Source organism: Ambystoma mexicanum, chromosome 8, assembly GCF_040938575.1.
Source record: "Ambystoma mexicanum isolate Mex_15411 chromosome 8, UKY_AmexF1_1, whole genome shotgun sequence".
Lineage (NCBI taxonomy): Eukaryota > Metazoa > Chordata > Amphibia > Caudata > Ambystomatidae > Ambystoma > Ambystoma mexicanum.
The window spans coordinates 1,693,398,800-1,693,417,885 of NC_090929.1; positions in this window are offsets into that span (position 1 = coordinate 1,693,398,800).

Consider the following 19,086-nt stretch of genomic DNA (forward strand, 5'->3'; position numbering starts at 1 on the left):
ACTGCTCAAGAGATTACTCAAGCACAGGTTTCTCCAGCAAGCGGTTTCTCAAGCAAAGCCAACCCCCGACAGGTTCAAAGGCCTGAGGCCCGCAGTCACCTGCCAACAGGGAATACAAGAAGCTTTCGAAGGGCTGGCAAGAATGACTTTTCCCCTAACCAGCTGCACCATACCCTAATGACCGAGAGTTCAAAGGCACAAGGCCCGCAGTCACCCTCTGGCCTAGGATAGGAGTGCACGCTAGGATATAGGATTCAGACCATACGTTGGCAGTGTAGGCACAAAACAAGCAATAAAGCTACTAGCTTGCTAATTACTTGCTACAAGCTTTTCAGTCAAAGTCCAGGCAAAAGGCCAGACTGGGAAGGGGTTCAAAGGCATAAGGCCCACAGTCACCCTTTTTCAAATGGCCTCCAGACTTCACCGTTGATTCTCCACAAAAGGTCACAGATATCACTCCCCATGACGCCTTACAGCCGAGGGGGAACAGTAAATTCAACACAGTATTATGAGCTTTTGCTCTCCTCATTAGCAGGTGCCACAAGGGCGGAACTTAGGGCTATAGTCGGCTGAAATAATTCTCACGTGGGTGCAACTTCTCCTAGTACACTCCTACACCAAGGGAGAACACAGAGCAGACCTCTAACGAGGCAAGATCAAGTTTTTGCAAGTGCCTGACCCAAGAGATGTCCCGTTACAAGGAAGGTCTTTAAGTCTCCACTGGACATACAAAATATCATGGGAAGGCAGGCCCCAATTCCAAAAGTTGCTGTCCTTCACAGATTTTTCTTAGAGTCACAAAAAGTCTTACCAAATTGGCCAGAAAGGCACCGCAGCACCGCACAACCACCAAACACAAAACACACTGCTGGCACACCGCGCCGCGCTCCGCGCCTGCGCGGTGTTTATGTAGTGCCCGAATCCAAGTTGATGGAGATAGAAAGCGGACTGGATGGTAGACGCTCCTCACAACGTCTGAAAGCAGGAAGCTCAAAGTAGCGTCTTTCCCCACAAGCTCCACAAAACACACTGCTGGCACACCGCTCGTCGGACTTTTTATGGCCCTTTGTCCACAGGCGGCCATCTTGGGTGCTCCCCTTCCTTTGCGCGACCTCCACCTTCTTCGGGGTCCAGTTCCGTCAATATGCAGTCTCACCATTGGGGAGGGCACGCACCGTATGCCCCCCACTTTCATACGCCTTTAGATGCACCGTGGGCTCGAAAGTCCGCCAAAAACCATCACTTTTTTCCCAGGATCAGGATCGGATCATCGGGAGCTCCTCCAAGGAACGTCCTCTCACATAGCCATCAAGCCACGCCCCCCCACTTAGGTGGAATCCTTATGTGTGTGTGATAAGAACAACTTGTTGATTACAGAGGAGATGGGGACATTCTGAGGTTACTCAGCACCAGAAACAAGACTCCATTATTCAAGAGGGGGTGTGGCTTGACCATTTTGCTAAGGTTTATGACTCTGAGGCCTCTATATGTTCGGTTGTTGACGTAAGGTCTAGTTGGTGTTTTGAGTTTAACGCTCTGGACATAGAAGTGTTAATCAAGAAATCTTCAGCCTCTAGAGCGCCTGGTCCAAATGGTTTAAGTAATTCGATCTTGAAATTGGACCCAGTTACGTGGGCGAAGACTCTTAAGGCCCTCTTTGACAACATTATTACCCAGAAGAGAATTCCTGACTCCTGGAAACAATCAATAGTTATCCCTATTTATAAGAAGGGTGACAGGTTACTGGCTTCCAATTATCGCCCTATTTCTCTCCTAGACGCCGATAGTAAAATCTTTTTTGACGTTATTCTAGGGGAATTGGAATCCTGGGTTAAAACAAAGGGAATTATTCCAAAGCAGCAATCTGGTTTTAGAAAGGGCCTTTCTACCTCACTGAATGGGTGGTCTTGAGTTGCCTTGCTGCAAAGTCATTTACCAAGGGTGGCGCTTCTCTCTTTGGAGCCTGGATTGACTTATCCCAGGCATTTGATATGGTTGATAGGAACCTATTATGGGGAAAACTGGATGCCTGGGAAATTCCTCCTGGCCTACTTTCTATTCTAAGAGAGCTGCACTCTAACAACTATATGCAGGTTAGACTTGGCAGGTCCGGTTTGCTTTCTGATCCAATTAGGATAACTAGAGGGGTACGTCAAGGATGCTTACTAGCTCCCTTGCTTTTCATCCTCTTTATTGCGGATCTAGCTGATTGGTTGCAGGCTATTGGGTTAATATCTCCTTCCATTGGTAACGCAAAAATTAATTGGCTAGCGTACGCAGATGACGTAGTAGTCTTGGATTATTCACAAGTGGGGCTGCAGCGTCTGTTATCCGCCATAAAATCTTATGCCAGGATCAATAAATTAAGAATAAACCCTTTAAAATCCAAGATTCTTCTATTCAAGAGGCCAAATAAAATAGTGAAGAATTTAGTTTGGAAGTTGGATCAATCTCAGGTAGAGGTTGTCTCAGAATTAACTTATCTGGGAGCCGAATTGAGATCTTTTCCATCTAAGAATAGTCTGTTGTCTTCTATTGAACTAAAATTGGTCAAATTGGGTGCTCAGATGAAAAAAACTCATTCCAAGTTTGGCAGATTCACTATCCTTCCCCTTATAAGATTTTATATCGGGAAGGTAGTTCCAATAATTTTATATGGCTTGGATTACAACTCTGTAGCTTTGGAGTTAGAATGGGATGCAATCGAATCCAGGATATGGAAACGTACGTTGGGTGTGCCAGATTGTGTTCCCATTGTTTGCTTGCGCTACGAGCTTGGTCTCTCGTCACTTAGATCGTGGCTAGTATGGCAGTAGTTGACTCTTTATAGGTCAATTTTAGATCCTCCCAAGAACTCCCTCTTTGAGGAAGCTGCTGTAGAGCTTGAGCAAGGAAAAAACGATTTTCTGCACAGGTTAGAACTAAAATGTTTGGAATTATTGTCCGGCTGTGACTGCAATGTTGAGTTGCTTTTACAGAACCCTTTAAAAGTGAAAGAAAAAATGAAATTGGCTGACTGGATTCGCACGATTGACGATATGCGAAGAACCAAAAGATCAGCCTCTCTGACATTGCTAGATAAACGTTTATCGTTTATACCGGCTTATTTAAAGAAGTCCCGTAGTCCTTGGTTTATATCTGCTTTTTTGAGATTTCGTTTAAACTTACTCCCTACGCTGGAATTATTAGCTATCAGAGATAAAGAAGGGGGAACTGTTTCAATATGTGACAGGTGTTCAAGTACTGAAGTCCAGACTACTAAGCATTTACGTTCTAATTGTCCTGGGACCTGGAGCATCAGGGCCAGACTTTTTGGTAGATTTGTCCATGATGAGTCTTATTTGAATACTGATGATTTTTGGACAAGATTATCATCTGGTAATGAGATGGTTTTATTAATTGAGGTGGGAAGAGTTTTAAAGGAACTGAAGCTTGTAACAATTTGAATTTGTGTTGATTAGAATTTCTTTTTATTTTTATTTCTCTCCCCTTATTTTTTTTTTCTCTATGATGTATGTTTTTATTCAAATTTTGTAAACCGCTGGTTAATATTATTATTTTTTTTGTTTTCATTGTTTTGCTTTAATATATTGTATGTTGAAATGTGTTAAAAGTCAAATTTTGGCTATTCCAATATAAATAAAAAAAAAAGATGGGGACGTTCTTTTGTGGTACCTCTATGACCATGTGTCATGAGCTGAACACACAACTCATACTTGTTGTAACCAAGAATGCAATTCTAGGATTCATCAAAACGCAAGAACACCGAAACCTAAAACACTGTCAAGTGTTCGGTTATGATTTATTGTGGAAGAAAAAACATAAAAAGAAGTTGCTTAGATGACTTAAGAGTCTATCTTTGGAAGAGACGGAATTTCATGCACTAAAGAAGCAAATATGTAATAGCTATTGCAACAAATGCAAAAATTATAAAGCCTACTTACATTATAAGACAAACCAGGTTATGTTAACCAATCGCTGTAGGAACGACAGACGTTCCACCTGCCTGATACTACGAGGCGATTCACCTAATAAAAATCGTGCTCAAACCTCCAATATTGCAGAAAGGTTTGGACAACCTTCTTTAGGGTGAAATTCCAGCTCCCCATAAGATTCTCTAAGGGACATTCCAAATTTGTTACATCTAAGATCACACACCCATTAGGTTGGTCCCCGGATGATATTAGATGGGCCATCAGAAAATTAAATAACTCTAAAGCTCCTGGTCCCGACTGCATTCCGCCTTGCGTTTTAGAAAGGAATCCCATACTATGGGCTGAGATTTTGGGAATTCAGTATGAATAAATTAGAACTACCTATGCTATTCCAAAGTCCTGGGTAACATCTATTGTAGTACCAATACACAAAAAGTCCATTACAACTGACCCTGAACATTTCATCCAATTGCTCTAATAGACGCAAGAGCAAAAGTTTTTTCTATCCTTCTGCTAAATGAGCTTCAGCTCCACTTACACCAATGCAAGGTATTGCCGCGATTTCAGATCGGCTTTCGTGCCCAAATGGGCACTGCCCTGAATGCTACAGTTGTGGCCCAGCTTCTAACTGAAACCAAAATGCTGGATGCTGGGCCATTATACAAGCCATCATGTAGCTTTTGACTGCGTAATATGCACTGTTCTATGGGAATAACAGGAACGGAAAAGTCTCCTTACGTTTGATAGTACTGATTGCAAGATTACATCACAACACTTCCTACTTGGTAAAGCCGGATGGCTCGGGTGCTTCTACACAGCCGATACCCACGGATATTGGGGTTAAGCAGGGATGCAACCTGGCAGCGACCCTGTTTAACCTCTATCTCTGTGATATAGAGGAAATATGGTCTAGTGAAGTATCATATCCAGCAAGGGTTAGCCACCTCAAAATCCAGTGGCCTGCCTTTGCGGATGATATTTTAATATTTGATTGAACACCCAAAGGGCTCCAGAATAAGCTTGTCATCTTTGCAGACTATTTATAAAGCATTACTTAAAATGTAACATAAATAAATCAAGAATACTAATCTTTAAGAACCTAAAAATAAGATGCACACTATTGTGTGTAACTTGGATGGGGGACCAATCTCGGTAGACACATCCCTCAAATACCTTGGCTACGAGGTGACTGACTCTAATTCAAGAAAAATGTGGAAGGAAAATCTTGAAGCCAAAGTAGATGCCCTACGTAGATGAGGATGGTGTACTCGAAATTTTGTGAATTCTCTATGATTCCCTTATTTGAGTTCTATACACTCAAGGTAGAAGCAATTCTATTATATGGGTTAGATCTATGTTTACTAAATATTGACATCATCCTCGACCAAATACAAGGCAAACTGTGGAAGCACACCTTATGCCTTGCTAATTCGCTTCCCAACTGTGTGCTTCGCCAGGAACTAGGGCTAACTGCACTATCAGCCAGATATCACTGGCGCCAACTTACACACCTTGCTAAAATGCTCTATCCCCCTGAAGAGTCACTGTAAGAATAATTTCGCACCATGATCAAAACAAGAAATCCACCTTCGGTAACACTATTTTACAACTCAATGCTTAAATTGCTTGATGATATGGGTTTGAGTCCGTGTGACTTGGAAACTTCGTCTCACCCTAGTAAAAAACAGCTGTTTGAGTCTGATTGGGTTAGGACGCTTTCTGATATGCAAACAAAGACATTGTACTATGAGGCATCACGGTACGTAACGAAACGGATGCCTCGTCGATTGTATCTGCTGAAATTTCCATGTCATGTATTAACAGACCTATATTTAAGATTTAAGTGCAACCAAATTCATACTAGAGAGAAAACAGCTAAATGGGCTAAAGACTGTGTAACTCAAGAGTTTAACGCATGTCGTTTTTGTAACCAATTGGGGCAAAAAGAAACATTGAAACATCTTATAATTTACTGCAATAATTTTGAAACTCATCGTGTTGCAACAATGGGAGGTGCTTTGTTGGGTTCCACTCAAAGTGCATGTGAATGGTGTTGGATGAGATTGATGTGGGGTAATTCATGTAAATCTGTATTAGCACTTATTACTCTTCTCAAGATTATTATTGGGGAATTGCTAAAAAAAACGGATTCTAGAGTGATCAACATATTCTTACTATTTGTACTGTGTAAATTTATTTATTTCTCCAAGGTTTGGTTCTTTTCTATCATTTTGCTTTTCTTGTGTATGGAAATTTTAAATATATGATGAAATATCTATATCTACATATGTTTTAAAGTTGTACTGTATTGTAATGTTATATGTTGAAAAGTTTGTTAATCAAACTATAAACAACTCTTTTAAATAAAAAAAAAAGAAGGACAAGCCTTCGAAGTCGGGAAAGTTTCACAAACTTCCAACGTGGCCGAAAAGATTTTCAGATCACGTTTGCACAGTACCTTTAAAGTGAAGAAGAGCTGTAGCTGAGGCAGTTATTCCTGGCACATCGAGCAGATCTCGCTGTTCCTGAGCTTCAGTCGTGGGGACAAGAAGGAGGACGTCGGGAGGTTCCTGTACTGCCCAGCGAAGAGGCCACAAGCTTGGCTAAATGTCGGTTTAAGGTGTGAGTGCCTTAAAGACCACAAACTGGTATCCTTCCCACTGGCTATCCGGTTTCCCACAGCACTCTGCAGAAGATTCGACCAGGAGTAGACGGTGTCCAGACGGCTTGCGAGTTGGTTGTTCCCTCCAAACTCAAGGGAAGAAGTTAACCTTGAAGGTCTTATCTGTCGATGGAGTTTCAGTCAATGCAGACCTGCAGCAGGGCTTAACTGGTCGTACACAAGTTGCAGAAGTCATCTTCCTTCAGCTCGTCTTCGGTTTTTTCGTTCCAGTGGTCGACTCTGCTTTCCAAGTCCCAGAGACCTGCTTTTAAACAGTTTCCCCCATTCATTCCAGCCTGGCTGCTGTCACTCACAGAGCAGGGTGGCTGTTCTTGCCGGACAGCCAGCAGGCCAATCACGCCAGAGTGCATTCAGGTCTCCCAGGAGACTAAGCACAGGGAGCTTCGGGCACCTCCCTCACATCCTATCCACCCCAGACACTCAGGCGCCAGAGGAGGGCTTCAGCACTGAAGCCTACAATGGCCAATGAACAAAGGGACCAAAACTGGTTTGGCATGCAGAGTTAAACACAAGAAGGACCTTTCCAAAAAGAAACGGCGAAAAAAGTTGACCGGAGTCTGTTTTTAGAGATAGGTCTTGGGCGCCATATTGAAAAACATGGCTGACCCGATTTTTAGCTACCGTTGTTTGCGGTTGGGAAAAATCATGCTAGTTTGATCTAAACCACTGCCACCAGCCATTTCAAGTACGAAAGGGTAGCATTTGACTGTTACATTAATGTTTTGGCTCAGGTGATGCTAGGCAACCCCTCCAGCACTGTATAGGAAGATAGTGTGAGCTGGGTCTGTACATTTAAAGAAACTACTAAAGTCAATTTAACTTTCCATGCCCTGGGAGAGAGTAGTCAGTCCCAGAGAAGGTATTTAAACCTTGGGAAGTCTTAAAGACATCCCTGTGCCACTGCACCAAGGTGCTGTGTGACACACAGAAAAAGATTATGCCTATGGAGCTGTTTTAAAACTCCATATCCGAAGAACACAAAAGTAAAACACACATCAGAATACATGGAAGAGTGGGAAAAAAAGGCTTGCACTCTTCCCAGGTAAAAAATCAAATCCTAGACATCCAGAAAAGTTGCTGGGGGTCTCAAAATGTAAGGGAAATGAGCACATTCTTGAGAATTCTCCCTAACACCCCCCCCAAACTAAGGGACAGGAGGATTTAATCCACTCTTGGATGATTCTCCTTACTCCAGTCGGTCAAACATTCTGGAGACACCATCAGCATTTTGGTGGTGACACCCAGAGCTGTGTTCAATGGTAAAATCAAACCCTTGCAGGCTGATTGACCATCTCAGTAGTTTAGGGTTTTCCCCTTTCATTTGCATCAACTATCTCAAGGGTTGGTGGTCAGTCTGAATCACAAAAGTAGATCCATACAAGTATGGTCTAAACTTCTTCAGTGACCACACAATAGCAAAACATTCTCTTTCAATGGTTGCCCACCTTGTCTCAGGTTTCTTCAGCTTCCTGCTGATGAAGCAAATGGGGTGTTCCCTACCTTTCTCATCCAGCTGGCTCAGAACTGCACCTATACCTGTATTTGAAGCATCTGTCTGTACAATGAAGGTGTGGGTATAGTTAGGAGCTGTTAGGACTGGAGCTTGACAAAGGGCTTTCTTTAGGCATTCAAATGCTTGAGTGCACTCCTCATTCCACCTGAACTTTTTAGGAAATTTGGGTGAGGAGGGTACATTCAAGGGAGAAGCTATGGTCCCATAGTTCTCTATGAGGTTCCTGTAGTAACCAGTGAGGCCTAGGAAGGCTCTCACCTGGGTTTGAGTAGTAGGAGTGGGCCAGTTTTGTACAGCTTGTACTTTGCTAGGCAATGGCCTGATTTCACCTCCTCCTACCTCATGTTCAAGGTAGACCACTTTACTCTGACCAATTTGACATTTACTTGTCTTTATGGTCAGATGGACCTGCTCAAGAGCCTGCAAAACATATCCTAAGTGGTCAACATGCTCTTTCCAAGTAGGGCTGAACATTGCAATGTCATCCAAGTATGCCATGCAGGAGTCCTCCATCCCATTCAGAACCTGGTTAACCATCCTTTGGAATGTAGCAGGTGCATTCTTTAGTCCAAAAGGCATTACCTTAAACTGGTAGAGGCCTGCTGGGGTTGAGAATGCAGTTTTCTCCTTGGCCTGCTCTGTCAGTGCTATTTGCCAATAGCCTGAAGTGAGATCAAATGTACTGATTTACTTGGCTGAACCCAATTTGTCCACCAGTACATCTGTCCTGGATAAAGGGTGGGCATCAGTCTTGGTGACTGCATTAAGAGCTCTATAGTCCATACAGAATCTCAACTCCTTGGATCTTGCCTTAGGTACTAGAACAACTGGACTAGACCATGGAATGGTAGAGGGCTCTATTACCCCGAGATCAAGCATCTTGTTGACCTCCTCCTTTATGTGGTGTCGGGGTGGTTTCCCAGGGGCCGACAGAGCCGTCCGCGGACCTCCGGGGCTGGGGAGGCCCCATCTCTTCTCGCGTCCCAAAAGGAGTACGAGGCACACACAAGAGCAAGGTAGTTACTGCTGTTTATTATAGTAACGGCAGGGATTATTCTCAGCCCGTATTCATCCGGGGAGACACTTTCAGCTTTCGTGGGGCTCGCAGGCCCTTTTTACTGTAGCATGACGTGCTACTCGCGTCACCTGGGAAAATTGTCCCAAAACCTAACGCCACTTCGGGTTGGCTCCCCGAGTGGTAGGGTCAGTATATTTACCTATAGAGGAAAGGATTATTGGATAAGGACAGGTCAGGTGGTACACCTGGGTTGTCCCTAACAGTTGCTACATCAATTTGGTTAAAGGGGACACTTGGTGATTGGCTAGCTAGAATGGCGTCAGTGGTGAGCCCCTCGTATTCTAATTGGTTGACCCGCAAGCCCCCAAGCCTGGGACCATCGCTGTTCCCAGCTCGCGGTGTACCTGGTGCTGGCAACAATGTGCAACTATGTGTTAGTGGTAGACAATGGACAGGTCTGACTAGTGGCTGATGTGCATGTCTTTCCCATCACTGTAGGTGTCCAACTTGTCACTTCGTTGTGGAGATCGTGTCTCAGACGTGGGGCCCCGGCGACTTTCTGTCTCGCGAGCTTGGCATCTTGTCAGCGCGGCTTGGTCACGTGTGGAGAGACCGTGGCTGGAGCAGAATTATGAGCATTTGATTTGTATTTCGGCTCTGAGGGGCATTCGGCGTTGGCAGGTGTAACTTTGGCGAGGGGAGCGCGGCATATGAATGGCAACATTGGGGCCTTGGCTGTGAGCTCTCACTGGGGCTCGTTCTGCGCGATCAGCGCTTTGCATTTTCGTCTGAGAGGATTTTCGTCTGAGCAGCTCCTGCCTGGATACTCTTGCTTTGCGGCCTACCTTGGCCTAGTTTTCTGGGTGGCGGAACATAATCCATAATATGGGGGTCGCGAGGGTTGACAGAGCGTCACAAGCAGTGGTAGATATATAGGGTGACGTCTTCACAGGGATAGGTAGCGAGAAAGCATCTGCAAGCATATGTATTCGAGCTCTTCAGGCGTCTTGCGTTTCTGCGGTGCTGTAGGAGACCTATGTGAAAAATAACAACGATGCACGTCTGTGGGTGTATCGGTCCTCTGTGTCATAGCACTGAGTATGTTCTTCATGTGGGTTGGTATGTGAGTAACTAGTGTGCATGGTGACACGTGTGTTCTTGTCTGTTGGCTATATCGTCATGGCATCTCTAATGATGATGGCATTTGTGGCTGTTATCTAATCGAGTTGTTCCATCATGCTGATGTCGGCAGTTCCTGGACGTGGTAGTGGGCAGGCTCCCCGGGCGTGTGGGCCGCGGACACAGGGGACCTGTCTGTCGGGTGACGAAGTGAAGGGGTCGAACTCCTCTCGCGGGGAGGTGCTTGGGTCTTGGTGTCCTGGGCCTTGGTTAGGACAAGAATGGGGGAAGGGTATTGTCCCATTTTTCCACTTCAGTCCCCCCTCTGGTCGACTTGTCAACCACAAAATTATCCATTCTCTTGTCCCCACATACTCTCCATACTTTTGTTATTACCGCCAGGTGTCCATACTGGTTCACGTGATCTTCAAATGACCAGAACATGTATACGCATCCACCGGCAGGCTTGCAATAGACCCACTTTCCGACATAATTCTTCGGGTTCCTTGGGTTCTCTACCTTCACTGATGGTGGGTATAAGTCTGCTTCAATTATCTGTTGGCGTACTCGTTCCTTTATGATGATGTCTGTGTGTGTGTCGTCTTCAGCTGGCATAAGGGCATGCATGCCGATCATTTCCATCATTTTATCAGTAGTGCGTGCTGACCTAGCCTTCCACATCTTTATTCCTAACAGGGCGGCCATTCCCAATATTATGCATCCTGCTACAATTTTAAGACCATCTGACAGCCATAATGGCACCCATGACCACAAGTATGAAAACCAGCTACCGTCTTTCTTCACTCCCCTTGCTTCTTCTTCCATCTTGGCGTGCATCTTGGCAAGTTGTAATACTGCCTCAGAAAGCGTGCCGTTGTCTGCGTTGTTGGCCGAGTGGAATGTGCAACACAAGCTCCCAATTTTCGCACAAACTCCTCCTTCCATTGTTGTTTGGAGATCCAGCACATATCTGTTTTGGAGTGCCACCATTCGTACTGTCCTCAATTCTTCCTTCATCGCGTTGAATCCATTGATGGTGGAGTTGATTGTCATCATTAGTTCCCATCTGGTAATCTGGAGCCACTTTGCATTTGCATATGCCTGCATCCATGGATGTATTATGGAGGAGAAGAGCATTGCTGCTCTGCTGAATAATCTAAGTTCTGGTTGGATGTCACTAAGAGACGTTTCTGATCTTCCCCACAGGTAGTTCCCCATCAGTGGTTCTCCTTGCCTCTTCACTCTTGACAGGCTTGCCGTTGTGTTCCTTTCCCTTCCTCCTCCTATCTTCACTGACCTTTTTTTCCTTTTATTCCCTTTACCCATTTTAGGGAAGTTCCCCATGTTGACATGTGTTTGCGGCACTACCAGGGATGGTATGTTGATGTGCATATTCCATTCCATGATGGTGGCAAGCTGTGGTATGGTGGCAAGCTGTGGTATGCTTTTTCTCCGCAGGCCCAATATTCGTCCATCAGCACTGCTGTACCGGCTCCCCCCCCCAGCTATCATTATTGTTATTTTGCAGTTGTTGTTTCTTCCAACATCGACATTCCCATCGTGTTGATAACATAGTGTAGGTGCAGTTAGTGGAAGTATTGTTATTGGTTCCTCGTCCTTTTCTAACCATGTTACTAGTGCTGCGCTCCTTGTCCATCCGTTGTAACATTTGTTGTTCTCCTCAGTTACTGTTACTACTGTTGCCTTCGCCAGTGTTACCATATTGCTTCCCACAACCCCATCTACCCATCCTTCTTTTGTGTATACCTTTCCATATATTAATATCAGCGTTCTTTCCCAACACCCTGATATCCCGGGAACTTCTCTTGCACGCTATTCACATGGTATGTAGTTAAATGTTACTTCCTTTGTTTCTCCTTTATCAGGTCCATCCGTCACATATTGGAGCCCTTGTGTATGCTGCCAGTAGTTGTCGTACATGGATAGTGTTTAGATTAAGTTATTTTCATACAGGTATGTGTCCCTCGTTTTCCATTTCAGCATTGCTAGTCTCCTTTGGAATCGTCCTCTTGTTTGGAACAGAGCCAGGTATAACAGGCACTCCACTGATGTTGCAGGTACCTCAGTTGCCACAAATGTTCTGGATGCACTCATGGCGTATGGGATCAATGAGCACACATAGCAGCTCTCCTTAGTTGTCCCCTTAGCAATTTTGGACATGTGCTGATACCACATGTTATTTGAGACATGTGCGGACTCTGTAAGATATGTGTCTACCCCGTTGTTATCAATAGAAGGGCTACGTTTATCGCTCTTCCTGTTCCCTCTTGGGGTACTTGTACCACCTGACACTGTACCTGTTGCAGCCGTGGTGGGGAGTTTGTTAGTAGAAGGTGATGCTATAACATAGGAAGCATAGTGTGCCTGCCAGACAGCGGCAGCTAGTAGACCAGTGATTAAAAATATTGCTGTCATCTTTATTACAATTGCTAATGTCACTGGCATAGCTCTCTTTCCTTTGCTGCGTCCTGCAGCTTCGTTAGTGTTGATGATATAGATGCCCGCCTGAAAATTATCTGTGTTATTTTGTTAGTGGGTTTTTTTCAAGCTCTCCCTATCATATAATCGTTCAAAGCGCAGGCAAAAAGCTGTTCCCACGCTTTTCTTAGCGTCTTGTCCCTTATCAAAATACACATATTCGTCTTGTCCCTTATCAAAATACACATATTCTTCTTTTCTTTAAGTTTTTTGGTCTTTTTATAACGTACACAAATTGGTGTGACAATGCTCCTGGAGTGTTGTCATCCGTGGGCAGCATTTACCTCTGGGCACTGACGTATGCATTAGTAACATAAATTAACTTTTTCCTATATATATAGCAGTACTGTGCGGTACCTGCATGTGCGAGACAAAAAGGAGAAGAGAACATGCACGTGTCTACACAGTGTGGTGCGAATTTGAGTATTATTGGACTATTTATTTATTAGAGATTGGCTGGGGTGACGTTTGCTCTAGTCTGGGATCTCGTGACCATGGGGTGGGGTATGGGTGATTGTTCACTTATGTCTTTGGGGGGGTTTGGTGTCTGGGCTGTGTCGCCATTGTCATTGGTTGTCGTTGCTTGTGCGTGGTCCTTCCGTCGACGCAAGGGGGGGTCAGGCTTTGTAGGGCTTTATGTCATGCAGGTGGGACCAGACGTTCTTGTCTCTCACCTTTACAAGTCTAAGAGCTGTTTTTTCCACTTGGTGGGGCCCAGTGAACCTGGGGCTATTCCATCGGCGGTTAAAGTTCCTCAAAAGAACGTTGTCCCCCTCCTTTACTGTTCACTGTGCGGCTTGTTCCTGTTCTTCGTTTGCTTTTTCTTCTTGTTGGGTGTTCTTCGACCCTTCCCGCGTCTGCTCAATCTGTTGAGAGATAAAAGCGACACTATAATCAATGTAGAGACGTATTCGTACATTTCTTCACCAAAAACATTTTGCGAGGCAAGGCAATCTGTTATAGCTCTTGATGGTGGTGTGAGTGGGAGGTGCATTTGGCATCTGGTCACCACCTCGTGGGGTGTGAGGTGGTGGTCCGACCCTGGCCTATTCCTCAACTCAAACAGAGCCAAGGGGAGGCAGTAAAGCCAACTCTTTTTGGTTTTTTGCTGAATCTTTGCTATCTCTTCTTTTAGGAAGCCGTTGAGGCATTCACAGATGCTGTTTGCTTGTGGGTGGTATGCACATGCAAACTTATGCTTTATACCAAGGAGGGCAGTTACATGTTGGAAAATTTCATTGGCAAAGTGTGGGCCGATGTCAGACCGCAACACTTTGCATACCCCCACCTCGGGAACACCTCCCTTACCAGGAACTTCACTGCTCTGAAGGCGTCTGCATGGGTGCATGGACCGGCCTCGATCCACCTTGAAAATGGGCATACTACTACAATCATGTATCTGTATCCTTGACATACATTGATCATGTCAACATAGGCAATGTGTAGGTGCAGAAAGGGCCCTTCTGGCCAGGGTATAGTTCCTTTGATCACTTGCAGTATGTGACTGGCCATAAATTGTTGACAAATGAGACAATTGCTAATAAAGTTTGCAACGTGTGAATTTAGCTCGGGGCAGAACCACGCTTCTTTTATTCGCTCTGCAATCACCTCTTTCCCTGTGTGTGCGGGGTGGTGTAGTTGTGCCAAAGCTGTTTTCAATAAGGCTCAGGGCATCACTATTTTGCCTGTATTATTCTGTCACAATAATGCGTCTGTGGGAGACATGGTGCATCCTCTTTTTACCCATAGTTCTTTTTCTGCCATAGGTGCTGCCGCCTGTAATTACATTATTTGAGTTTCAGGGATGTGTGTATACCCATCCTTCATCAACATCTGTCTTATCCTCGCACCCCCCTTATCTTTTTTTTCTGGGAGGGTCCAAATCTCACCAAAATACGCAGCATATTTAGCATGTGCGTCTGCTGTTTCGTTGCCCTTTGAAATTGGATCATCCCCGTTTGTATGGCCGTGACACTTTACCAGGGCTACTTCTTTAGGGTCTTCAATTACTTCTATTATTCACCGGAGTGCCGTCTGCTCTTCTGAACCCTCTTTGTTGCCACTTAATCAACCCTGAGTGCACTGTTGATGTGACGTATGCACTGTCAGAATATATGGTGACCCTTTTGTCATAGCTTTCTTTTAGTGCCAAAATCAGGGCCACTAGCTCTGCTGCTTGGGCCGAGTAGTGTTGTGGTAACTGTACACACTTTACTGGGACATACGTCCAATCGTCCCTCAGTTGTACCACTGCAGCGCCTGTTCTTCTTACCCCATCACTCTGGTCAATTGTTGAGGACCCATCTGTGTACATTACCTCTCCCCCCTCTAGGGCATTTTCCTCAACTTTCATTGTGCTTGAGTAAATTTCAATGGCCTGTGCACAATCATGGGAGTAGGTGCCATCTTCTACTATCCCTGCTATAAATCTTGCTGGATTTACATTACTGCACCTCACAATTTTCAATTCTGGTCTGGATAAAATAATTTCATAGCCTGTTGCTCTCTGAGTTGTTAATGTGTATTTGGGTTTATTTAATATTGCAAAAAGAGCGTGTTCCAGGTACAGTGTAGTGGGGCACCCCATTGTTATTGATGATGATTTTTCTACCGCAAATGCTGCTGCTGCTAGATCTGTTCACACGGGAAGTGACCCATCATTACAGGATCTAAATGGCCACTGTAAAATACTACTGGTTTGTGTCCCATGCTTGTTTTTTGTGTCAGTACCGCTTTCATTACTGCTGAGTCACAATGTGAAAATATGTAGAATGGCTCTTCATAGTTTGGGGTTGCTAGTACTGGTGCAGTGGAGATGGCATGTTTTACTTCACTGAAAGCCTCTGCCATTTCGTTTGTCCATTTCAACCTCTTCTCCCCCTTCTGTGCTTCTCTGAGGGCCTCAAGCAGTGGTCCTATGTATGTGCTGTAGTCGAAAACCCATGCCCTGCAGTAGTTGCATAGACTCAAAAACTGCTGCAGTTCTCTCACTGTCTGTGGCTGCGGTGTGTTTGTTATGGCCTGCACTCTTTGTGGTGCAATGTTCCTCCCTTTTTGTGAAATCAGTTGGCCTATGTACAGTACTTGTTCTTGGCAGTATTGCAACTTCTCCTTGTCCACCTTGTACCCTTTCTCGGCTAGTACTGTGAGCATCTTTATAGAGTCTTTTCTGCACCTTTCCTCTGTGGTGCTGCAGATGATGATGTAATCTACATATTGCAGCACCGTGCTTTCCATTTCAATGTTACTCAAATCCATTTGTATCACTCTGTTAAAGATGGATGGTGATTCGCGTGGTAGCCTTGTGTGTTTTCATTTAGTGTTGTGGTATGTGAAGCTGGTCAAACCTTGTGAGTCAGGGTATAGGGGTATCAAGAAAAATGCATTTTTGAGGTCAATCACCGTGAACCATGGCGCATCTGCTGGTATCCCGCATAGTATAGTGGCTGGGCGCACCGTGGAAGTACTTTTGAAGTACTGTTGACTGGCGCCGGGTGCTGTTTAACGCTAATCTGGAAGCTGCTGGTGTCTTTACACAAGCGTTGCATGAGACTCCGGCTTCTGGACCTGCCAGGAAGTCTTTTCAGGTTGCACGCATTGCCTGACCAAAGGAAAAGGAAACGAAGGTGACTGTTGATCTTTATATGAACTAGACCTATTACGATACGAACGGCACGAAAACATAGTGCATGCAGTGACTTCTCACGTTGTGTGTGAGGATTTGCCATTGCTAACTACGTTGTATCTACGTTGTGTTTGTGGGAGTGGGCACAGTCTATAGGTGAACAACCTCTTTGTTGACAAGGAACGCCTATCCATTTGTCAATCACAAATGTTGGTAATTGCAAAACACAGTGCCGAATAATTAAAAGTATCCCTTCTCCTTCCCTCTTGAAGGTGTGTACTTGTGACGTTGCCCGCCCTCTCTTGTGGAGACGCCTTCTGGCTCGCATAAAGCACGAGCTTCCAGCGCACCCGCTCGCGCATCGTGGAAGTACTTTTGAAGTACTGTTGACTGGCGCTGGGTGCTGTTTAACGCTAATCTGGAAGCTGCTGGTGTCTTTACACAAGCGTTGCATGAGACTCCGGCTTCTGGTCCTGCCAGGAAGTCTTTTCAGGTTGCAAGCATTGCCTGACCAAAGGAAAAGGAAACAAAGGTGACTGTTGATCTTTATATGAACTAGACCTATTACGATACGAATGGCACGAAAACCTAGTGCATGTAGTGACTTTTCACGTTGTGTGCGAGGATTTGCCATTGCTAACTACATTGTATCTACGTTGTGTTTGTGGGAGTGGGCACAGTCTATGGGGGAACAGCCTCTTTGTTGACCGCCTATCCATTTGTCAGTCACAAATGTTGATAATTGCAAAACACAGTGCCGAATAATTAAAAGTATCCCTTCTCCTTCCCTCTTGAAGGTGTGTTCTTGTGACGTCGCCAACCCCCTCTTGTGGAGACACCTTCTGGCTCGCATAATGCACGAGCTTCCAGCGCACCCGGGTGCGCTGGTTGCTCAAGAAATGGTTGTAATGCTGTATAATCGTTGAAGTCTATCTTTGCAATGAAAAATCGAGGTTCTTGTCCAGAGGTAAATTAAAGGGCGGAAAATACTGACTTCAGGTTTAAATGGCTATTGTAGTAATTAAATAGGAATTGTTTGTGCTCTTTTTTCACCTGTTGAAGCCGTGCACATACTATGTATTAGTGTATTCCCTTTTATCTATTCTACTTTCTAAATTGTCGTTATTGAGGCTATGTTCTAGTCCTAGTGGATAATGGAAAACTTCTAAACGTGGGGGGAAACACTAATTGTACTGTGCTAGCGCTTGATCCAACTTGCAAAACATCGATTTGTTTAACACCACAGCATTGCCAACACTAATATAACCTTAACGGTTTGGGGATTTTTGCAGTACAGTCCCTATGGTTTACTCCTTACGCAGTGGCTGCCCCCCTGTAAAACTGTGATCAAAAACAAAAAGTCTTAAAAAAAAAAACAGTTTTGCCCAATCTTTATCCAATTGTTGAGATGGCAAATATGGACCAATATCAGGGTGCACAGGGTAATCCAGTCGCTTGGTCTTCTGCAGCGGCCAATGATATAATCTGCCATGAAGTGGCATTTGCATATGCACGCTCGCAAGCGGATTTGCAAATTCCAATCTTGCCCAATCTGGCAAAAAATAATGGGGAGGGTATTCCTGTTCGTCCATACTCATCCAGGAAGAGTTTCATGAGTATGAGAATGGACAAACCACCATCTACGGGGGATGGATCAAATGATCCATTGAATACCTCACCATCTGATAATTCCATCCTTGCCCCGGCAGTTCTTGCGGCCCTTGAAAAACGCGTTCGCTTATCGGATGGTCCTTCCACCCCAGTAACCCTGCCCAGCTTTAAAAGAGCCGACGTTCACTTGTGCTGCAAGGAAAAGGTGACTTTAGATATCTCTAATGCTTCCCTGAGCCCAATGACGTCCAGCAACCCTCCATCCATAACAGAACCGCTCATGGAGTTGCCGTTGCTGGTCAAACCTGATCTAACCCCATCGGCTGCTGCGGTAGCCTCTTCCCCTACCTTGAGGCCCCATATTCCTCCTTTGGGCTTTGATCTCCTCGATCCTTCTGACGACTTGCAGTCATTAGAGGCCTCGTATCCAGTATTAACACGCATATTGAACTTACTGGACAAAGGCCATGAATACACCCATTATGAGCTTAGGGAATGCAAGTCGTCACTGAATCAAATATTATTTAAACTTAACAAATTGGAGGGTTTTATTTTTGCTGAATCTTCCCGAAAGGAAGGTTTAAATCTAAGGAATGACAGCCAACCACATGTACCCACTGACAACGCAGCAAAGGTTGACGCTGCTCATATTGCTACGCAAACTGAACTGAGCGAACAGGTGGTACTGTCAGCTAATATCCCCCCAACCCAGCTGAATACTTATTCATTTGTGCAATCATTTGCCCAAACGGTGGCTGCTCCTTTGGCCCCTGTACACCATCACATTTTCACTCACGCCCAGTTATGCCAAATGGTCACTATGAATACAGAGAAGATTGAACAACTATTATTCTTTGTTCAGACTAATTCTGCTGACTGTTCAACTGGGGGGGAAAAGATTCAAGAGGATTTGGATGTGGATACAATTTTTTATCCGGATAGCCTATCCGCCTTAACCAACCTCTTTTTTGAGTCTGGGACCGAATTAACGCTCCCAGATGGAAAAAACAAGGTTATGATTGGCGGCTCAGCCAGCACTGGTCAATTTTTTACATCTCGCAAGGAAAAGCGCCTCTTTCTTAG